The 15,118-nt window shown below is 38.0% G+C and overlaps 1 pseudogene across 1 annotated transcript; it reads left to right on the plus strand.

Moving 5' to 3' along the window:
- Positions 1–225: 225 nt before the first annotated feature.
- Positions 226–1,154, plus strand: LOC308419672 (aldo-keto reductase family 1 member B1-like; annotated as a pseudogene). Its single transcript has 2 exons — positions 226–701; positions 744–1,154. The product of its transcript is annotated as an aldo-keto reductase family 1 member B1-like (transcript).
- Positions 1,155–15,118: the final 13,964 nt, after the last annotated feature.

Here is a 15,118-nt window from a genome sequence, read left to right on the forward strand (position 1 = left end):
CTAATTTCTGTATGTGTCTGGCAGGCATTTCCAAGTGAAAACAACATGGTTAAGAAATCAAATTGTCCTGATCATATTCTTGTTAACAAGAGTCCTTTGGGGTAGCCTTTGCAAACACCCGGCTCACACTAGGATAGAGTAGGCTGAAAGTTGGGACTGGGTGCGTGTATGCCCATGATTTTTTGCCAGTAAAAACTAACAGTTCCGCCTCTGTAAAGTGCGGCCACCATGGCCAGCCATGTGGAACTCAACAACGGCGCCAAGATGCCCATCCTGGGCCTGGGCACCTCGAAGTCTCCTCTGGGCCAGGTGACTGAGGCTGTGAAGGTTGCTATGACATGGGGTATCGGCACGTTGACTGGACCAGATTGAGAAGGAGCTGGTGGTGAAGCGCCAGGAGCTCTTCATTGTCAGCAAGCTGTGGTGCACGGTCCAGGACAAGAGCCTGGTAAAAGGAGCCTGACGGAAGACACTGAGAGACCTGCAGCCGGACTACCCGGATCTCTACCTAATCCACTGGCCAATGGGCTTCAAGCCTGGGCCTGACTGTTTACCACTGGATGCATCAAGAAGCGTGATTCCTAGTGGCACAAGTTTTGTAGACACTTGGACGGCTATGGAACAACTAGTGGATGGAATTTTGGTAAAACAATCGGTGTCTCCAACTTCAATCCTCTTCAGATTGAGAGGATCTTGAACAAATAAAATAAATAAAATAAATAAATAAAATAAATAAAATAAAGGCCTGCTGTTAACCAGATCGAGCGCCACCCGTACCTACTCAGGAGAAGCTGACTGAGTACTGCCATTGCAAAGCCACTGTGGTGACTGCACACAGTCCCCTTGGTTCTCCTGACTGGCCCTGGGCCAAGCCTGAAGACCCTTCTCTCCTGGAGGATCCCAGGATCAAGGCAATTGCAGCCCAGTACAATAAAACCACAGCCCACGTGCTGATCCAGTTCCCCATTCAGAGGAACTTGGTAGTGATCCCCAAGCCTGTGACACCAGCACGCATTGCTGAGAACTTCAAGGTCTTTGACTTTGAGCTGGGCGGCGAGGACATGACCACTACTCAGCTACAACAGAACTGGAGGGTGTGCGCCTTGATGAGTTGTGCCAAACCCAGGGATTACCCCTTGCACGCCGAAGTCTGAAGGTGCAGATTCCTGCTCCACCCCAAGAGGCTTACACCTGTTCTTTCTGCCTCATCTGCCCTTGCAAGTGTCCTGTGTCCCTCTATACTGGGTGGCACCTTGTAGACCAGAGAGTGAGAGTTTGTTAGTTTGATGTAGAATCTGCAGCACAGTGCCAGTAGCTGAGGTGTTTCTTGGTCTTTCTTCTCCCACCTGAAGGACTTGAATACAAACACCCTTTCCAACCAAAGAGAAGCAAGATTTATAGCCCAGGCTGTGCCACTAATGCTTACATTTGAGTGCTTAGAACTGCCATCCTGTGGGTCAGACTTCTCCTTGCCTCAAATAAAAACTGCTTTTGTGTCTGGTATTCTTGGGTGTGAATTGGGTACAAACAGCAATGACAGACTAAAGCAATAATCAGGTTCAATCATAGTGATCATAGTGAGTAGGTTTTGTTGATTATATAAAGCCCTCTGCCAGGTGAGTAGGCGCTAAGCATCTAGAGTAGCGGTAATCAACTAGCTAGTTGATTAGGTTGTACCAGTGAAGTTATTTTTCTACGTGCAATGACTTCCATTTTCTTACAAATTTTTGTCTGGTGCCTTTAGCTGGAGCTGTCTCAAGGGCTCTTGTTCTAGGATGCACATGACTAATGAAATGTTTTGTTTTGCTCAAGTAAGCTCTACAAATTTAATTGGTATAAGAAATTTTCCTTCTAACATAGACAAAAGGATGTTTATTTAGAGGAAAGCTAAAAAAACAAGATGAACATTTCTGTAAATTAGCCTCACCTGAAAGCCAGTAAAATCCAATAGTTGTCTAAATTAAGTTTACCCCTGAGAATGAAAATTCCATGAGGAAAACCTTCTAATTCAGATCTTGCTCATGATCTTGTGATTCTTGTGTCCTGAGGGGTGGGAGTGACTCTTAACCTTAATCGATTATTTAACTTTCAGAGACTGATCTCAATCAACTTGTTAAATGTGCCCAAAGCACTCAGAATTTCTTGGAAAATTTCCACCTTAATTTTCCCTTAAAGTAGAAACATTTTTAATTGAAAATTTTACTTCAATTAATGCTTCTCTACCTTTTTCTTTCTATCTTAGTTTTGTGTAGTTAGTGCACACTGGCACTGGAGTGGATTTAAGCTTTCTGGTAAGAACTCCTTGTAAAGCAAGTACTTTCCCAGTAATGGGCAGCTCCCTCAGCCTTTCCCTTGTGGTCCTGAAACTCACATAAAACAGAAGTATTATCTGGAACCTGTGTACCACAGGCCTACAGGGGACTTTTGTCTCCAGGCTGCCTCTTCAGTTTATCATGGCTCTCCTTCATGCCTTAAAGTCAATTTACCTTAAGTGAAAAGCTTTCTTAGATACTTTCTGACCTACACAGTAGTTCCTGCTTCCTCATACAGGACAGGCCTGGGCTTGACCCAAGTACTAAAGGAACTCAAAAACCTGGGTTCAACCAGTCCTCCCAAACTTATTCTCCTTGGTAGTTTGCTTATGGAGATTTTTAGCAGCTCCTTCAATTTGCAATATTGTACAGAATTGTTGCCGGCTAATTCTCCTGCAGCCCTCAGAGGCCTGCAAGCTCAGGACCCATCCTTAGCTGTGACCCTCTGTTATTGCTTTTGCACTTACTGTGCTCTCAGCCAGGAAATCTAGTTCCCAGGCAAGAGTCTCTCAAGAATTCTGGCATCTGCCCATGCCCTGGGTCATCACAGTTTTATCTGATAGTCAAGGATTATTGAAACTGCCTCCAAAATGTGTTGACTTGTTTTTGGTTTTCCTCTCCCGAGTAAGACTCTGAAGAGATGGGGCTGTGTGCTTCCATGTTAGCTGCTCCTGCTCAGTGCTTAGAGGATTCTGGTGCAAAGCAGCAACTCAGCAAAAAGCCACTCTAAAGCAAGGCACTCCAATCCCATCAGCAACTTCTGCCTTTCCACATCCAGACTGGATGCTAAGGCTTAGTCTGTTTGCATCCTTCCTTTCTATCAGTCCTACCCCAATTAAAAGTTCCATTGCTATGTACTTTCTCCAAGGTGTGGAGGAAGAGCCTGAAGAAGCTGTGTGTTCATCACTAACCCTGATCTGTGTCTGGGGATCAGATCAGGCTGCCAGAGCCCCAGGAAAAGCTGAACATAAATGGTGACAACAGGCACTTTTAGTAATGCTAAATCTGCTTATTCTGTTGTTTTCTCCTTTTGTTGTTTTTTTTCTATTCTATTATTTTCATCAGTTGGAATTTTTATCTTTAATTGTGCCATATGTTAAAATAAATGTTGTACAAGTGCTTAAACTAAATTATAGCATGTCACTTGAGAAATAATCTTAAGTCATATCTATTTATTGCATTTGTAGATATATAGATATTTTGTGTGTGTTCACATGTAAATAGACATGCCATGGCAAACATACAGAGGTCAGGAACAGTTTGTGGGAGCTGGTGGGAACTTCTACCAGGTGGGTACCCAGAATCAAACTCAGGTTGTCAGACTTGGCAGCAAGGACCTTTGCTTACTGCCAGTCCATTATTTTTAATTTATGAATTTTCTTTCTTAATTGTCACTACTCATGTCTTCCTCTTTCTTTTTCCATGTCACAAACAACACATATCAGCACCAGGGCTCTATTGTCTTTCCCTGCTCTGAGAGCCACGCATACATGTATGGCCGCTCCTATGCATGCGTGTGCCAGTGCACTGACACCATTTAATGCAGTGTCCTGCTTCTGTACTCATCACCAGCTTCTAACAGGCCTTGGGGCCTCCTGCTATAGATGATGGTCAAGTGGGTAAAACTATAGGTTAGTCTATAATATGAATAGTAAGGCACAGTACATTTAGCTATTCTCTGCTTGATAACTACTTACTTTGTGGTGAAAGGTTTTGATTTGGTTTAGTCACTTAACAAGTACTTGTATATATGTATATATGTATATTTGTGTGTATATATATGCACACACATATATATAATATATCATACATAGCATATATGAAGCATACACACACAAACACACAGACATATGTATATATATTCTGAGGAACAAAAATTACTTCCAAATTTTAATATGTTGTCGTATTGCTTTCAAACTAATACAAACATGTTTGCCAGAAGACTGTAACAGTTTATGTTCCTATAACTGCCAGCGCTAAGACTTTGTTTGCAGTTGTTCCATTAGTTTGCATCGCAGACCTTTCCACGTTCCAGCTTACTCTCATGCCTTCCTTAACAACTACAGCCTTCATTTCTGCTGTTACTTATCTTCTCTGACAACTTTTTTCTTGGCACCTTGCCTGTATTTATTCCAATAATGTAGACGGGTATTTTTTGCCATCTTTTCCATAACTTGCTATATACATTCAAACGATTTTCATGATTAATATACCTACTTTTAATTTGATTGGAAATTTTCAAGTTGATTAATATGAGTTTTCTACTTTTATTGGACATGTAGTTTTCTAGATTTTTTTGAAAGTCTTCATTCCCTAGAGTGGCTAACTCAAGCATGTGCATAGGTGTATGCTTATGCACATGTATTTACATACCTGTTCACCCTTTTAGTTACTTAGGTGGATTTATTATCTAAAAGTTCCTGTGTGGGGATCATTGGCTTCAGTTCTGTCTTATGACTTTTTATTTATTAGATTAAAAAGTAAATGAATTTTATAGGCAGTCAGATATAAAAGGGAACAGTGCAACAAAGGTCTTAATGTTCATGTTCAGCTTGTTTTCCCCCAGTTCCTGACAGAGAAGAGGAAATGGAAAGCCAAGGTGATTACCTGAAGCTGTCTCACTGTGGAAATAGTAGGGGTAGGGAATGTGTTCTCTCTAGAGGTTGTAATTTAGGTGTTAATTTTCATTCCTACTGTCACAAGTATTAATTGAGCCAATTTTCAACAGGTAGACATCCATAACAAATTTGTCTTTTACTTGATTAAAAAAATACCTAATAGAATTGAAAATGAATAAGGTATTTAAAGTAAGCAAAAGAATTACATTAACTATTTACAACTACCTAGAAATGACCACTTGAATGAGAAAGTTGTGGTTTAGGTGAAGTGTCTGGTGCCTAAAGTTGTGAGTACCAAGACTTCTTTATGATATTTTGATAATATTACCAGAATGAGAAAAAAAATCAACCTTTTGCCTTTTTACAGGATTTTTATCTTAACAGTCAAGAGTTTTGTTAACATTATTGTAAATGTTTAGAGCTAGAAGGAACATAAAATGTATACTTCTACCAAATTCAATAGATTATCAACAAATTATACAGTCTGTCTGTCATGTAGCTTGGTAAGAGCCAACATATCGAGTCAAATTTCTTTCATGACTTGGTGTATTTTAGCTTCAGAAAATTACCAGCTATCATAGTTCACAATGTTTGAAAATCCTATAAAGGAAGAAATCTAAGAGTTAGTAAGTGTTCATCCTCCAAAAAACCTCTGAGCAAAGCATTATGGGTGGCAGCGTAATAGGGCTGAGTTATTTGTTCTCTGTTGAATATGTTTCTAATGTTAAAAACAGTTACCTGTCATGTTCAAATTTCTTAGAAATCTACCTTTTCAACCTGGTACTCAGTGCTTCCCATGCTCTGTTATACACCCTAATTGCTTTATTTTGTATATAAGCAGATAGAATGAGTACAACTTTACAAAATAGAAATGCTGGAACTCTGAGTATGTCCTCTTAAAAATATTATTTGGATCCAAGACTCAAAGTACATTTATTAAATGAATTAGTTTGAACTCAATTTCAAGGCTGAGTTGGAGTTTTAATTTCGCATCCTCATAAAAACAGCACATATATTTCAATCCACTCAGTATGAGCAGAAATTTTATCATCTTAAGATTATAGTGCAATGTGATTTTTTTTTTTTGAGGATGGTTATTTTGTTGAAAGTTTATAAAAGGAGCCTGAGGAGATGGCTCACTTGATAAAGTGCTTGTAATACGGGAAACGCTCATGAGTTTGATCTCTAGACGATGTAACATCAGGCAGAGTAACAAACATGTGTGTAGAATCTGAGAAAGGCAGATCTTGGGGTCCCTGTAACCAACTAGTCTAGTGATCAGAGAACTCCAGTTGCAGTGGGAGACCTTGACCCAAACTGAGGACACCCAGTGTTGAACTGTGGCTTCCCCATGGAAGTAAACTTGAATACACCTCTAACCCAAGCAAAAGTTCATGATAAGGCCCAAGAGATGGTCTTCAGACTTGAAAATGGAGCGTCATGACATTACGTAATTCACTAGTCCCCGTCTCTATTCTTACCACCCTTGTTTTCAGTTAACTGGAGACAACCTTGCTCTGTAAACATTTAGTGGAGAATAGAAAAAAATGACCTTTTACATAAATTTTATACTTTGTTATAATTGTCACATTATTGTCACTTATGCCACATTTATTTTAGGATAGATTCAGCACTATCACAGGTGTGTGTTTGGGGCGTAAGAGACTGTGCATCCATTCCTCCAAGAGACTTTCTAAGACACCTGGCAAATGCTAAAGTCCATACATGATCAAATCTCTAAAATGGTGTGTTACATGCAGTAATACCTTCCCATGTACGTTACAACACCTGTGGGTTACCACATGTAATACAATGTAAATAACGGGGAAGCAGTTGTTACACCATATTATCTAGGAACTAATGACACCAATAAAAGTCCTGACGTGTCCAGTGCAGGCACTTTATTTTCAAATATTTTATTTAGGCCCATGACTAGTTGAAGCACGAGGTGAGGAATCTGAGGATATGAGGTGCCAATCATTCATAAATATGAGCAGTTTATCACACATACACTTAAAATCAGTGTTTTACATGAAGATTTTATCTAAATGAACTTTAAAAATGTAATTCATTGTAATTGAGTAGTAATATAAATTCTAAATCCAAACCAGAAATACTCTTCCTTTTTGGTAGATGTCAGTTTATAAGTGCAGAAAAAAAATGTGGAATTAAAATTTCACCATTTTGTTACTAATATCATAATTGGATCAGGTGAGGACCAATAGTGAAGGCTGAAGTGTTTTGCCGACTTAACATATCCTAGAACTAGAAAAAACCTGGAGGGGGAAAAAACAAGCTGAAAGCTATTTTTCCATAGTCTGGAGTTCAGAAATCTCATCAGTAGGTAAAGACATGTCCACAGTGCCCAGTGCCCCCGGAAACCACTGGAGAAAGCCCACCTTATGCCCCCATTGTCTGTGACTCTACTCATACTGTGACATTGCTGGCAGAACTCCAGCCTCTGTCTAGGTCTTCATGCAGGCTTTCTTCCCTTGTGCCCACATCGGAATTTCATCTACCTTTTCCATAATTCCCTTGTCTTTATATTTAGGGCTTAAAAATGAGATGACTTTACTTTTGGATCCTTATTCTTGTTTTTAAAGATTCTCCTATTAAATAAGGTCGCATTCTATCTTCAATGTGTTAAGATAACTCTCTGAGTTAATTTGACCCACAACAATGAAAACCAGATACATTATCTTAAACCATATCTTAAAAAATTCATATTAAATGACAAGGGAAAAATAGAAACTTCACAGAGATGTAGGAAAACACGGTCACTGTCATTTCACAATACATTCTAGAAATTCCAATGCCTTTATACTCTGGGGAGTACACACTGAATTATTTAGGTTATAGGAGCTTTATATCAATAATTCATCATCTTTGGAAACTTCTACTACAACTATGAAGATATAAATATGGTGGAGTATGGTATTTGAAAAATGCTATGAGATTGCATTAGAAAGGCATATGATAATTCTCTGTATTATTGCTTCATAATTTCAGTATGTCTGAAATGACTACAAGGTAGTATGTTTCTGGATAGAAGGCTCAGTGGGCAAGAGTATATGATGCTCTTCCAGGGATCCAAATTCAGTTCTCGGCAAATACATGCATTCTTATACACATGACCACACACACACACAAGCACACGTGCACATATATATCAGATGGTTTACAACTGCTTTTAACTCTAGCCCTCTTCTGGCGCCCTTTCTGGCACATGTGGTCACCTGAACATGCATGGTGCACACACATACAATAAACAAAAGTCAAAGTAAATCTAAGCAAAAATAAGAAGCTTAGGGAGTCAGAGCTTAGTGTGTTGCTGTGCCTGGGCTACTGATGTGATTTATGTTTTTGTCTATGTGCACAGTCTCTGGCTGCAGATTTAACAGTTTGTAAAGTAGCAGTGGCTAGAAAATTTTACAATTATACTTGTTTGTCAGGCTGTGAATAAGCTGAGAACAAAAATTTAAATCAAACTTTTGGACTGTTTATTATTTTACTTCTGTTATTTGACTTTTGTATTTAGAGTTTCATCAATTTGACAAAGATTAACTCCACTATGCAGTTAAACTTGATTACTTCAGAGTTCAAGTACCAAATCAATAGAAAACATGTCTGCTCATCACATGAACCACAGAGACCTGCCTGACATCTCGGTAACTGAAAATGGCTAACTGGGCATGTGGCTCACTTCATTTCACATCACTAGTGTTAGTGTTGTAGTCTGGTCTTAGAGTCATGGAGTTACATGCATTTAACATATACACAAAGATGGTGCTGTGTCTGTGGGCTATGTAGATCCATGTTCTTGGTATGGTCATGCCTGACAGTGGCTTTAAGCATCTAAAAACCTGGGATCACAGAATTTTCATAGGCATAATTTTGATAGGATGGAATTTCCAGATAAGGGTTGTGCACGTTGTGTAGAAGGAGCATAAGACTTAAAGAACTCCACCCTGGCAGTGTGTACTGTCGCTGTATCAAAAGCTACTCAAGTCCTGGGAAATAGTTTTTGTCCTTGTGGCCATGCACCCTGTATAAAAATAGGTAAAAATTCAGGAAAAATTTAAAATGTCCACTGTGAAGCTAGTTCATTTGTTTTAAACATTTAAAGATGATATTTCCTCTGTCACTGTATGCTTTGCAGGGATGATGCGATCACTGCACAGTAAAGCACACTGGCTCACTCTCACAGGCCAGCAGTGGGCTCTCTCTATCACTGACAAGACTGAAGGTCAACCTGATGTAAAAATGCTATCATTGAAAAAATTTTTCAACTAAAATTGAATCAGGTTTTCTGCAAAGACAGTCTTCTATTCTTATAAATAATGAATAAAACATGGCTTGAGCTCACTCTGTTGGAAGAACAAAATGTATTTTTAATTTTAAGAAAGAAACCAAGGTATTCATCTTTAATGTCACAAGTGATTAAGGTGTTTTCTTATATCAGGAGGTAGCCATCATAGGAAATTACAAATGTAATTTAAAAAATTGAAAAAGGTAATAGTTCCTAGCCTGAATTATCCTCCTTCCTTTGTTCATATGATATACAATATAGAAAAGTAGGAATAATATGCAGAGCCCGAGAGAGGACAGATACTGAGGGTTCTGCAAATTATTAGCAATTTCTGCTTCTCATGTTCATTCTTCAGGCTCGATCTTAAGAACTGGACACATTCTAAAAGCCCCTTTCGTGCTTTGTTGATGAAACACAATTAGTTGGAGGAAAGAAACAGTGTATTAAGGTCAAATACGCATAGCAAGGGGCAGCACTAAATACCAGCTTTGACCACCAACAAGTAACTTCAGCAAGACACGTTCAGTGCAGAGACAAGAGGTAAATTGATGTATATCAAAGGTAGGATGAGGACCGAGGAACTGAAGCCATTCGTTAGAGTCTTGGCTGAGTACAGGATAGGAGGCAAGCTTGAGGGTGACCCGGTCACTTGGCATAAACAACATAGTGTAGACAAGCCAGAAGCACATGGCGGTCCAGGTTGGCCTGCTCTCTCTCACTTTGTGCTGCATAACTAGTGGGCATGTAATATGATGTTAGAAGATACTTTAAGAATCTGTCTACATAACTGCAGTGTGTAATGACAAAATGGTTAGTGCTGGCAGCCACAACACTTTCCAAAGAGTAGTCAGAGGTTGTTCTTTTTGTAAAATAAACTACTCAAATGCGTATTTGCCATCTCTTAATCAAAATTATACAAGGTACTCCTCTTTCGACTGGTAACAACTCAGGTATGTATTCAGGCTCAAATACTGTTAAAATATCTGCTGTGTTCCATGCCATGGCTCATGCTTGGAATTACAGAATGTAGGAGGCTAAGACAGGAGTATTATCATGAATTTGAGATCAGCCTAGACCACGTGGCAGGAACTGTCTCAAAAATATTATGTTATTTTCTATCATTGTGTTGATGTTCATAATTCAACTAGTTTCCTCAAGCTCCCTGTGTCAGGGTCCTGAGGTGTAATCTGTGCATGTCAGACCAGTGTTCTTTGCTTAGTGCTTCTTATAGTAAAAGTAGCTGATCCAAGAATTTTAATTAAGTGTACTTCTTAAAACTTTGTAAAATCAACAATGTATATTAACTATATACATTATATATAAACTACTTATATTAATCAAGTACAATGTACATAAAATTATAAATATTTATAATATATTTGAACACTTACATAATGAATGTATATTATAAATGAGGCATTCAGTACTGTTATAGAATGTAAAAGCTAACCATAATTCTATATCAGCATTTGAATTACCAAGTGCTATTTCTATACTGTATATGTTGTATATATGCATTTCTTAGCAGCATGTTAGGGTCGGTGGTCCTTCATGACATTTCCCTGGCTTTCCTGCTTTTATACATGAGTCAGCATTTTACACTTTCCCGTCCCTTCCTGTATTCTCAGGCTTTCTAGTAACCTATTCCCAGTTCTTGGATGACTCATCAGTTTCCTTTCCTAAGATGATGATCTAGGGGAGACTAACTCACAATGTGACCGGGATGTGAAAAATAGATTTCTATAATAAAATCTTCAGCCTTTCAGCTCCATTCATTTTCTTTCTGCTTCTCAGTTTCTGGACTGAAGTTGATCTCTGCATTTTTACATTTAAATATCAATTTTATATCTGGAAATAAAATCTCATGTATAAATTACATACAATGTTAGGATAATAAAACCTCTATCTGAGAAGAACAAAACACTCCTGATATATACCTAACAGGTATTTAGTTACCAAAGGTTGTGTAAAATATAAAGCTCCCTCAGATATACATGTGGGAGCTGTACTTTCAGATTGCTTTACTCTCTGTTTATTGAGTTCACTTAGTAATCCCCAGTGGTAAAACCTTAGGGTTAGCCCCAAAGTGGAACGACAACTGATACTTCCATAAGTCATTTCTCTACTTTCAGATAGAGCTGACAATTATTTTTTATATTCTTCCTGACTTTTGACTTATGACAGTCTCATTTCTTTGTTACATATAATTGTGTGTATTGTATGTACAGTGTGTATGTGTGTATTATACATATTATATATGTTAATTTTAAAAGTATGTGACTATTTATTAATTTCAAATAAGCCAAACAACAGCACTGCCATAAAGAAGGAGCTTAATTGTTTTTGTATTGAATAGATGAGGATTTCCTTTATAATGGGGGGAGATTATCTGATATTGTATCAAATCTAGGGTTGAATTTAAATATTTAAGATACATTTTGTGTGTTGAGGACCACAATCATAAGTATGTAAATATATATGTATATACATATAATGTATATATATAGTGTATATATATAATATATGTATATGTGTGTGTATATATGTGTGTGTATATATACATATATATATACACATACATACATACATACACCCAAAACCCTGCATGTCTGTGTTTGCTTTCCATTGCTAGCACAAAATACCTGAGGCAAACCACCTAAGGGAGGAAAATGAGTTTGGCTCATAAGTTCAGTCTGTGAGCATATGGTTCTGTTGTTGTGGGCCAGAGGTGAGAGAAAAGCCTGATGGCTAAAGAAGCAAAGACTGAAACAGGAGAGAGTGAGAGCGCAGCTGGTGGTGTCAGTATAATGAGTCCACTAGCCTCAACTCCTCAGGTTCCAGCTGCCAGTGCTGCCAAGGGCCTTTAGAATGTGGCCTTTATAGTGACAGTATGGAGAGAGAGAGATGAGATGGTGAACTAACCAATGTAGCTCTGGACCAGAGTGTAGGCCAGTGTGTATGAAGCACATCCTCAAATGTCGTGGCTTCTGTAGGGCTTTGCTTCCTGTGTTTTCATGTTTGATGTGAGTCTAGCAATTTTATTTACTCTCACCAAATATGACACAGGAGACCTGGCTTAGTCTCCATGTGTCAACTACTCAGAGTACTTGGGATGTTTCCAAATAGGGATGGGAGGGAGTATGAAAGGGACAGAGTGGGTGAGTGGGTGGGTGAGTGAGTGGGTGGGTGGGTGAGGTCACACTTTGAAAGAGACACATACTCTTGTAGTAATATTCCTTCTACCAATGTCTTCTCTCTCCAGATGCATGAGTTTAGAAGTTCATTCATCCTACTTGCCTAGAAAACACACAAATGCTCGTATTGTGTTGTATTTAGCACAGTAGTCAGGGAGTAAGTGCAGGTAACTTAAAATCCTTCATTTTTGCTGCATCTCCTTAGGTTTCCACTATACTAAAAAAATATAGATTGTGTCAGTAAGCTTTTAAGACTTCCTTTGAGTAGAAAACCTACTGTACTAAGTAGATAAGCCTCAGTCCTGCTGGAATCTCATTGTCTCATCTCCTCCTCAGTCTCTATCTGAAGAGCCTGTCAATCTCTGTTGACATGGAACAACCTATTCATAATGGTGGTTGGAAGAAAACATGTGTAGTCTTCAGCGAGGCTTACATGATCCTGTTCTTTGCCTACAAGTACTGATAAACTGGTTAGTAACATAGTCCTGAAACTGACATAACTTTGTGAATGAGTTTGAGAGATAATAATAAAAAATTTTCTCTGAGCCCAGTGTAGGTAATGCCACCAGACACATCCAAAGCTAAAAGGTGATGTCACTGGATGTATCCAAAGCTAAAATGTGATGTCATTGGATGCATCTAAAACTAAAAGATGATGTGACTGGATGCATCCAAAGCTAAAAGGTGAAAATGAGGTAAATGTTGTGATTTTCATGTTAGAAAAACTACTTTTGAATAAATGAATAGCAAGAAGAAGTTGATTTATTTAAGAATTCTTATCCTCCCAAAGCACCTTGTTAAAAGGGCTAAGGACTATCTTTGTAATTTTCATGATTTAATTTTGCAGTGAGAGAAATAACTCTCCTTGGTGTGATACTGGCAAGTTTCTGAAACATAATTTACTGAAAAGCAATTTGAATTAATTCTCACTTTAGAGGAGAAAAAATATGCTATTTATATTTACATACTCATACTGAAAATTTTATTGCAAACTTCAAATACTCAATTGTGAAAATATTATCTTTGTTTCTGCTTCTTTTTCTGTTCTTTCTTCGTTTTGAGACAAAACCTTGGTATGAGTCCCAGGCTGCACTGGACTCACTAAACCTCCGCTCCCGCCTTTTTTGATGGTGAGATTATGGGCTTGCTCCATCACAACCAGCCCTGACCTATCTAGGTATCTTGCCTAGTATACAATTCACTTATTTCCATATGATCATGGCTTCTTTAATGGTATATATTTAAACCTATTACCCCTTGGTCCTGAGATAAGATTAAAATCACATACAAAGTATGCATGGGAGACTGGAATAAAACAGGTGGTCCAAGGGTGGTGGTTTGAATATGAGTGGTACAGCTTCCTGGAACTCTATATGATCATACACTTAGTGTTTGATAAATGTGATCTCTGCCTTTGAAACCTCAGTTCATTATGAAATGACATCTCCGTGCCATCTTACAGCCCTTCACTCCTTCCTTCCAGCTCAAGCAGGCACAGATTCATTCTCCTTCACCATTTGAGTCATCACAGAAAAAGCTGAGCACCACAAATTGAAGGAAAAAAACTGGTGAGTTCAACTGGGTCCCATCTGTGAAGGAGCTTGACTATCAGGCTAATGAGTTTGGACTTCATGGTTAGCAGAGAAGGGTCTTTGAATAATGCTTATGACTGAAAAATATAAAATTCATATATATATATATATATATATATATATATATATATATATATATATATATATATATATATATATATATATATATATATATATATATATATATATATGGAAGTTAATAGACTAAAGCCACTTCAGATATCTGCCTAAGTGATTACTTAGGCAGTTACAACATTTTATGAACCATTTCTGTGCTGTGATTCCCTCAAAATGTGAACAATGTTTGCTCTTTGCTGTTTCTTAAAATTGTAGAGGACTCATTCTTGTAGACCTCACAATGGCTATATTACAATCTCAAAATTAAAGAAAGAAGAAAAAATTGTGATGGTTGTAGGAACCAGGGAAATAAGTTGGACACTAAATAAGAAGGATCTAAGGACCTTGCCACCAACTTTTAAATTATGCTAATCAACAATACTGTCTAGTATAGTATATGTTTCAGCTTGTTTCCATCAGAAAAAATTCAATTTACCAACCCATCTTATTGAAACCATTTAAGGAATACGGCTACTTTTGTACTAGAAATTAAATCAGACAGGCTTTTATAAGTACCAAATGTTAAGCAAATCATCACACAGTGTTATGAAATTGTTCCTGAATACTTAACACTTAAACCAGAAGGTGATAATGTTTTGGGAGATTAGCATTCTTGATGGGGTTGTATTTCCATGGGAGGATAAAAAGGTTTAGGAATGCTAAATACTCTAGGAATAAGGAAGTGTGATAAAGGTCCTGCCTTTGAGGAATTCTCCAGGATGACAGAGGGCAAAAGCCCTCAGTGAAAGTTATGGTTCTTTTTGTTTCTACTTGGTTGATTTCTGCTCTGAGTTTGAGGATTTCCTGCCATCTACTGCTCCAGGGTGTATCTGCTTCTTTTTGTTCTAGAGCTTTCAGCTGTGATGTCAAGCATTTAGTGTATGCTTTCTCCAGTTTCTTTTTAGAGGCACTTAGAGCTATGAGTTTTTCTCTCAGTACTGCTTTCAATGCATCTCATAGGTTTGGGTGTGTTGTG

This window comes from Micromys minutus (genome assembly GCF_963924665.1).
Source record: "Micromys minutus genome assembly, chromosome: 1".
NCBI lineage: Eukaryota > Metazoa > Chordata > Mammalia > Rodentia > Muridae > Micromys > Micromys minutus.